This window comes from Gossypium hirsutum, chromosome A11 (assembly GCF_007990345.1).
Source record: "Gossypium hirsutum isolate 1008001.06 chromosome A11, Gossypium_hirsutum_v2.1, whole genome shotgun sequence".
Taxonomy (NCBI): Eukaryota; Viridiplantae; Streptophyta; class Magnoliopsida; order Malvales; family Malvaceae; genus Gossypium; species Gossypium hirsutum.
In genome coordinates, this window is record NC_053434.1 from 66,559,285 (window position 1) to 66,568,768 (window position 9,484).

Here is a 9,484-nt window from a genome sequence, read left to right on the forward strand (position 1 = left end):
AAAATATGAGTTGGATGAGGCTTAAAGAATAAAAATCTAGGTGACTAGAGGTCAAGGACATTCGGTCATAGGCTTGTGTGCTAGCAAAATCGGCCAAGTGTTTATGTGGTGGAAATTAAGTGTTAAATGGAATGAAAATGATATTATATGGGGGTATGTATATTCGGCCATATGAGTAAATATATAGATGATGTTAAATTTGATTATGTATAATGGGCATTAAGATGTGGAACATAAGAAATGTAGTATATGTGGATTTACATGATGTTATAGTTGACATTGTGCATATACACATGCATTCGGCCCTCTAATTGAGTATGAAGGTGGTGTTAAATCTAATTGTGATGCCCATTCCGAAGTATATATATACATATATATATACATAAGTATGCCATTCGTGATGTTACCTTTAATTATGTGTGTATTCGACTAAATGGGTAATTAGTGAGGATGGCTGCCGAATATACAAACATACATATGCATGTGTAATTGAATTATGAATGTTTAGCAAGATGGTTAAACTAGTTGATTTATTGATTAAGCTCAAGGAGTTAAAGGAGGAGAATCGAGCAAAGGCAAAGAAAAGATCATCGAGTAGCCGAGTTGGAACCATCTTACCCAACACAAGTAAGTCATTAAGCATATAGTTGGTATTAATTCAAATGGTCATAACGTTTATGTAATGATGCTGAATGGAATGAATAAATATATATATATATATGCATGTACGTATGTGATGATGAAAGTGTTGAATGAAAAGAAAAGAGGTGAGATGTATTGAGTTGTTGATCTCGGCACTAAATGTGCGGGTATAAACATTTATGACCATGAGATTGGCGCTAAGTGTGCGGGTTTAAATTGTGCAGCACTAAGTGTGCGAATTGACTATGTAGCACTAAGTGTGCGAGTTTGACTATGTAGCACTAAGTGTGCGAGTTGACTATGTAGCACTAAGTGTGCGAGTTTGATTATGTAGCACTAAGTGTGCGAGTTGATTATATAGCACTGAGTGTGCGGACTTAATATATATTCTTGAATTATTATGGACACTAAGTGTGCGACACTATTGAGTCGATCACGGACAGCGGATCGGGTAAGTATCTTGAGTTCATGGCTAATAGGTGCTATGTTTATATTTGGAGTTGAGCTTGGTAAGTTGAACCTATGTGACAAATATACTTGAAGTCACGTACATAAGATTTATCGTGGAATGGGTGAAAGGCCGTTTAGTTGTATGATTGTAATGAAAATAAAATGATTTATGAAAATGCCTCGAATATTCTATTGATGAGTATATGGAATGTGAATGCATGATTTGGTATGAGATTGAACCGATAGGTCGGAGGAACTATGGTATGGTTCGGTATGGATGGAGTAACTAGCCTCGTTCCATTTTGTTTCCTCTTGTGATAATGTTATTAATGGATGGTAGTGTATTGCTTATGACTTACTGAGTTATAAACTCACTCGGTGTTTCCTTGTCACCTATTCTAGGTTTCTTGGACTCGTCTCTTTTTGCGTGGTCGGGCCGTCATCGAAGTCATCACACCGGATAGCAAGTTTTGGTACTTTCTTCTTAGTTGGCTTAGGAGAACATTTCGGCATGTATAGGCTATTATGTTGTGTTTGAACTTTGGTATGTAATCTTTTAGCCATGCGAAAATGGCATAAATGTTCGGTTGGGTTTGGATTCATAACGTTAGGTCGCAAATCTTGATAATTCGACCTTTTTATGCCATACGTCATGGTTGATTATTTTGGTGTTAAAATTCATGATATGGCAATAGTGTAGTAGGGGGAAGTTTGACAATGATTAGCCTTTGGCATGGTTAGTCATGATCATAATTTGTGATATGCATGATGAATTATTAGTTAGATCAAGGAGTAAACACGAAATGGGCATAGTTGCTTTCGTAACAGATGCTGGCAGCAGCAGTGACATGAGATTGAAAAATCACTAAAAATAGTAGGAGTGGAATTAATTGATGAATAAATTATGTAATCGAAGTTCGATGAGTCTATTTTCATATAGAAGTAACGAAAAGATCATATGGACAGTATGTTAAGAGATAATCAGGTTCTCGTGGGACAGGGCCAGAACGGTTTCTGGATTCCCTGCTCCGACTTTGGAAATTCATTATAAATTAACCAGAGATAATTAGGAGTCATACCATATATGTATAGATTCCTCTCTGAGTCTAGTTTCTATAGAAACAAACGGCATCAGTATGGAAATTCTGTACAGGGAGATATCCAGGTCGTAATGCGCAAAGGTCAGTGTAGTCGACCCCAGTAACATGGGAGACTTTGACTAATAAACTGTACTAATTGGCCCGACCAAAAATTCTAGAAAAAAATATGTAGATGGGAATATGAGTCTAGTTTCAGGGAAAATTCACGTAACTGGATTTTGAGTTCCAGAGCTCAAGATATGATTTTTAAAGCGACTAGTACGCAGATTGACAGCTTGTCTGGAAAAATTTTAATAAGTGGTTTGAAGTCTGTTAACACCTCGTGTTCGACTCCGGCGACGGTCTCGGGTTCGGGGTGTTACGGCTATACACATAACCAAAACATACATCATTTACAAGCCAAATCAGTTGGCTAAATCCATTACCAACGTATATGCCATATTAACCACAATACCTATACAGGCCATATAACCAAATACACAAGTTCAAAAGTGTAACAGCCCGATTTAGAACCTAATCAGAATGGTGGTTTTGGAACCACAAATCCTAGTAAAAAATATTTAAAAATTATTTTCTATGTTTATTTGTGTGAATTTATATCTGTAAAATTTTCGTAATTTAATTTTATCGTTTAGGTATCCAATTAAATAAAAGGACTTAATCGCGTAAAATGAAAATTTGGTGATTAGTTGTATAAAGTATCAAATTGCTATTGGCTTTTAAAGTTGAAGTCTTAAATTTTTAAATAGACCATTTGATTAGGTAATGGCCGATTGTACCCATGAATTATGTGTTTAAGTTATTTAATTATAAAGGTTATATTAATAATTAATTAAAATGTTAATATATATCATAATAAAACATAAGTAAAATACATGTTATATTTTTTTTCACCACCGAAATAACAAATAAGAAAGAAAAAAAGAAAAGAACTAGGTTTGGGCATCCTCTCAAGCTCAATCAAGGTTCATTTTTTGTTCGGTTTTTGATAATTTTTACGTTTTTGAGATCGTTGCCTCGAGTACTACAAAACCCATACATAAATTTTTTATTTTGGTGAATATTTTGAGTTATGACATTGTTGAGAGCTTGTGATTTTTGTTGTTTGATGATTAAATATGAAAGATATGTTTTAGATTAACATGTTTTATATTGGAGTTTTTGATGATTTTGAGTAATTAGAACTAAATTAAAAAAATGATAATTTGAGGGATTAAAATGTGAAATAAATGAAATATATGGATTTGTATGAGAGTGGATGAAATTTGGCCCAACATGGGTATCTTGAAATTTTGTATATTTTGTGTTTTGTGCAATAGGGACTAAATTGTAAAAATTGTAAATGTCAGGTGTAAACTAGTAATTTGCTCATTTATGTGTTTCTGGATTAAATTTAATGAAAATATGTTTGAATGAGCTTAATTTGAATATGTTTAGATCAAGAGCTAAAGAAATCGGATTTGGATCGAGGAAAAATGAAAGTCGTCGAGTAACTTCCCTGTTCCAGATGGGTTTAATGGTAGTTAAATGTTAATATTACATGCTGGTATGAAATGTGTGAATATATATAAGCTATGGTCGAATATGATTAAGCTTGGCTATTATATTTCCAGATGGGTTTTGACCGAGTTACGACGTCCGAAATCCCCGTATGAACCTTAGGAATAGTTAGGATACATATATCATGACATAGGATTCTGATATATGTGTACGATTAAGACCATGGCATCGATATGTGATTCTGATATGTGTTTACGAGTAAGACCCTGTCTGGGACAATGGCATCGATATGTGACTACATATGTAAAACCACGTCTGGGATGTTGGCATTGTACGACTTGTGTGTTTATCCCAGTGTCCTACCCAATTCCAAATGGTTCATTGGGTTACGATAAAGTGTGAACGTACATGTTGAATAAGCCAAATGACTAGGTATGAAATAGGTTAATATCACTTGTGATAAGGTAAGTAAGTACTTAATGTTTGATACAAATGGTTTATGAGGTAAATGTAGAATGTGTATAATTATAGAAGTGTGTTCGATCTTGATAGATATATTGTGATTGTCTTCAAAATGATATGTGATATGTGTATAGATGTAACCATGTGTTTTCGGCCATTTAGGTAATGTGTACATGATGATTTATTATGACGCTTGAGTTGTGTTTATGAGTATAAGTATATTTGATAATGATATATTGGCCTTGTAAGTGAAATATGAATTACTTATATTGGTTATATGTGCATTCGGCCAAGGTGGGAATTTTGTATAAAGACAAAAATATCATTTATGAAATTAGTAGGTAGACACTAAGCATAATTATGCTAGTATAATTCGGTTTAGTTTAAAATGAGTTGGTTATATTACTAGATTATTTACTTGCTTATGGCTTACTAAGCTACAATAGCTTACTGTGTGTGTATTTGTTTCTGTTTTATAGATTTTAGATTCAGGTTTCAAGTTCGGGGATCGTCAGCACAGTCTATCACACTATCGACCGCTTTTGGTATTTATAAAGTTGCATTTTGGAACTATAACATGTATAGGCTGGAACATATTTTTGGAAATGTTGAATTTGGTTATGTAATTAAAGCCATGCGAATATGGCTTGCTATTTATGTTTGGATTTAGTTTTATGGGTGCTTAGTTATAAGGTTTAGTAAGTTTGGTTTGGTAATTTGGTTATGCTTGATAGTGGTTTAAATTCGTTTAGTTAATGTTAGTACTATGAATGGATGATGTTTGTGATAAGTATTTCATGAATTGAAAATGGCTTTGATCTTAGGTTCGAATTCGGTTTTGGTTGAGTCATGGTCTAAGTCTATTTGATTATTATGTCGTATGTCATGGCTAATCATTTTTGTGTTATTTTGGAAATGTATCTAAGTATATAAAGCTTGTGAAGGTACTTTGTGTTCGGCTATATGTTTCCATTGGGTGTTAATTAAGCTAAGGTAGCTTATGTGATGTTAGGTAAAAAAATCAAGATATATTCATGGTTTAAATTGGGTGGTCATTGATGGACTATATTAATGATGTGAATGACACTTGAATTGCGGTTTTAGTAAGTAAGACACATAGGGATTTAGATTTATATAAGCATTTGGGTTAATGATAAAGGACATATGTGTACTTGGTAGATGGTAATGTTATGTTAGTTGAGTTTTAAAATGTTTTACATGTAGAAGTATATGTGCTTATAATATGGTTGATATGTATATGTGCATGGTAATATAAATTCGTTAGATATTTATAAATTATTAAATATGTATAAATGAATTGATTTAGTCAAGTAGACATAGAATTGAAATGGGTTATTTATAACCGAATGCTTGTTATTAAATTGTGTAAAAATGCAAACATATGGATCTCACATAGATTAAGGCACTAATGCCGCATATATGAATGAAAGGGTTAGTAATGAAACTTAGCTAAATTGATATATATCTTGTGTATATGTATGACTTAATGAAGAATAGAAATATAGGTTTAATATAGGTTTAATATTGAATAATAAATTTATTGATATGTTATATATATTCTATATATGGATTCAATGATTTTAAATATATATATATTTTGGATTATGTTTTATTTAAGCTTTGAGGTGAATGATAGTAAACTTATGATTATATATTGGATTAAGTTATAAGCATTGATGTGAGGTAAATCTTGAATTGCATTGAACGTATGATTCATATTTGTAATACGATTGTTAAATATAGATGATTGTGACTTGAATTAATATGAAAATATTCAGAACTGTGCTTTCATTTAGTAATGCCTCGTGACCCCATTCCGGCGATGGCTATGAGTTAGGGGTGTTACATTTGATCGATATCAGAGCTACGGTTTAGTCGGTTCTAGGACTAGCGTAACGTGTGTGAGTCTAGCTATACATGCCATATTATATACGGTGATAGTGTGATGACTTCTGACATTTGAAATGTGTTTTTATATAGTAAATGGAACCCAACACAGCTGAGCTGATGAGTCGAGAGTGTAGCGCCTGCTCCCATGCAAGGATAGTGCCGATTGATTCTTGACCGATTTCGAGTAACCAGGAAGGAGAGGCTAGACAAGCCTTTTTCCAAATGATGAACGATTGGTTTACACAGTATATCCGGACTAACCCAGCTACACAACAACCTCCACCCCCGACTAATCCATCTTCGATGCCTGTTGTACCTTAAGTAAGTGATCCGTTGAGATTGTATAAGCCACCTATTGATAAAATCAGAAAACATGGGGCTGAAGAGTTTAAAGCTACTGATGATGATGATGCTATGCGGGTTGAGTTCTGGCTTGATAATACTATCTGTGTGTTTGATGAGTTGTCCTGTACCCCAGATGAATGTTTGAAGTGTGCTATATCTTTGCTTCGAGACACTGCATATCACTGGTGGAATACCCTAGTATCAGTGGTTCCGAGAGAGTGAGTGACCTAGGAATTCTTCCAGACTGAGTTCCGTAAGAAGTATATCAGTCAGAGGTTTATTGATCAGAAGAGAAAAGAATTTCTAGAGCAGAAACAAGGTCGGATGACCATGACAGAGTATGAGAGAAAATTTGTGCGACTCAGTCAGTATGCCCGAGAGTGTGTTTCCACCAAAGCCATAATGTGTAAAAGATTCAAAGATGGGCGGAATGAAGACATTAAATTGTTAGTTGGCATACTTGAGATAAAAGAGTTCATGGTACTAGTTGAAAGAGCCTGCAAAGCTGAAGAGCTCGGGAAAGAGAAAAGAAAAGCTAATTTTGAAACTAGAGACTCGCTTAAGAGATCTTTCAGTAAGTCAGTCCAATCAACACCAAAGAAGTTCCAAGATGATTTCAGTCGTTCTAGAGCCACTTCGGGTTACTCCAGACGGGATCTGAATAGACCACCTGCGAGCTCGACAGCTACCTCAGCAGCTAGTTTGGGGAATGTCAGATCAAACCTACCCGAGTGTAAACACTGTGGTAAACGACATCCCAGTAGTTTCAGATTGCATGATCAGGCTTGTTTTAAATGTGGATCGATAGATCATTACATTCGAGACTACCCAGGGTTACCCAGGGTTAGCTGAAGAAAATCCAATACAGCACACGAGATCGGGTAATACTGCGGCTTGAGGTAGACCACCTAGAAATGCGGGTAATTTGAGTGGCAGCCAAAGAAGAAATAAAGATACAGTAGTCAGATCTAAGGCTCGTGCACCTGCCAGAGCCTATCTATTAGAGCGCGAGAAGAGGCTTCATCCCCAGATGTTATTACTGGTACATTCACTCTTTATGATACTAATGTAATTGCATTGATTGATCCTGGTTCTACTTATTCTTATGTGTGTGAGAAATTAGTATTCAGCAAGACTTTGCCTGTTGAGTTTACTGAGTTTGTGATTAGAGTGTCAAACCCCTTGGGTCGGTGTGTTATGGTTGACAAAGTATGTAAAAATTGCCCCTTGATGGTTCGAGATTCATGTTTTTTGACTGATTTGATGTTGCTGCCATTTGATGAGTTCAACATAATTCTGGGAATGGACTAGTTGACTTTGCATGATGTTGTTGTAAACTGCAAGAAAAATATTATTGATTTACGGATCCAGAATGATGAGATTGTTCAGATTGACTCTAGTTATTTGAAAAGGTTACCAGTAGTGATTTCTTCGATGTTAGCTCAGAAATATGTAAGAAAGGGCTGCGAATCTTACTTTGCATATGTGCTTGATAGTAAAGTGGCCGAAAGAAACATTAAATTAGTACCTGTGGTGTGCGAGTATCTAGATGTGTTTCTTGAAGAATTACTGGGTTTGCCACCTATTCGAGAAGTAGAGTTTGGTATTTAGTTAATGCTTGGGACGACTCTGATATCCATTGCTTCGTACAGAATGGCACCTACTGAATTAAAAGAATTGAAAGCTCAGTTGTAAGAATTGATAGGTAGAAGTTTCACGCAACCGAGTTTCTCTCCGTGGGGTGCACCTGTGTTGTTTGTGAAAAAGAAAGACGGAACTATGAGAATGTGCATCGATTATAGACAGCTTAATAAGGTGACTATAAAGAATAAGTATCTGTTGCTAGAGATTGATGGTCTGTTTGATCAACTGAAAGGGGCTACAGTGTTTTCGAAGATAGATTTAAGATCAGGCTACTATTAGTTGCGAGTTAAAGATTCTGACGTACCAAATACTACTTTCCAAATGAAGTATGGGCATTATGAGTTTTTGGTTATGCCTTTTGCGCTCACTAATACACATGCTATTTTCATGGATTTGATGAATCGAATTTTCATACCGTATCTGGACCGGTTTGTGGTTGTGTTTATAGATAATATTTTGATCTATTCTCATGATGAAACAGAACATGCCGAACATTTGAGACTTGTGTCACAGACTTTGCGAGATAAGCATATGTATGCAAAATTCAGTAAATGAGAGTCCTGGTTAAGTGAAGTCAGTTTTCTAGGCCATGTAGTGTCATCATCAGGTATTAGGGTTGATCCGAGTAAAATTTCAACTATACTTGATTGGAAACCTCTAAGGAATGTATCTGAAGTCCGAAGTTTTCTAGGACTTGCTGGTTATTATAGACGGTTCGTGAAAGGTTTCTCTATGATTGCAGCCCCAATGACAAAGCTATTACAGAAGGATGTTAAGTTCGAGTGGTCAGAGAAGTGCCAGGAAAGCTTTGATCTGTTGAAAGCCCTTTTGATCGAAGCTCCAGTGCTAATTTAGCCAGAATTAGGTAAAGAATTTGTTATTTATAGTGATGCATCTTTAAATGGTTTGGGCTGTGTATTGATGCAGGAAGGCAGAGTTATAGCTTATGCCTCGAGACAGTTAAAGCCACATGAAAGGAACTGTCCAACACATGACTTAGAATTAGCAGCTTTTGTGTTTGCATTAAAGATATGGCGCCACTATTTGTTCGGTGAGAAATGTCATGTTTATTCTGATCACAAAAGCCTGAAATACTTAATGACTCAAAAAATCTGAAGTTGAGACAACGCCGATGGTTAGAATTGTTAAAAGACTATGAGCTTGTGATTGATTATCACTCAGGAAAGGATAATGTTGTTGCTGATGCTTTAAGCCGAAAATCACTATTTGCTTTACCTGCAATGGATACGCATATGGCCATGTCTGATGATGGTTCGATAGTAGCTGAATTGAAAGCTAGACCGTTATTTTTTCAACAAATATGTGATGCCCAGAAGGTTGATAATGAATTATTAGCAAAACGAGCTCAGTGTGAGACAGATGCTGATTTAGAATTCAAGGTTGGTGTTGATGACAGTTTGAGATTCAGA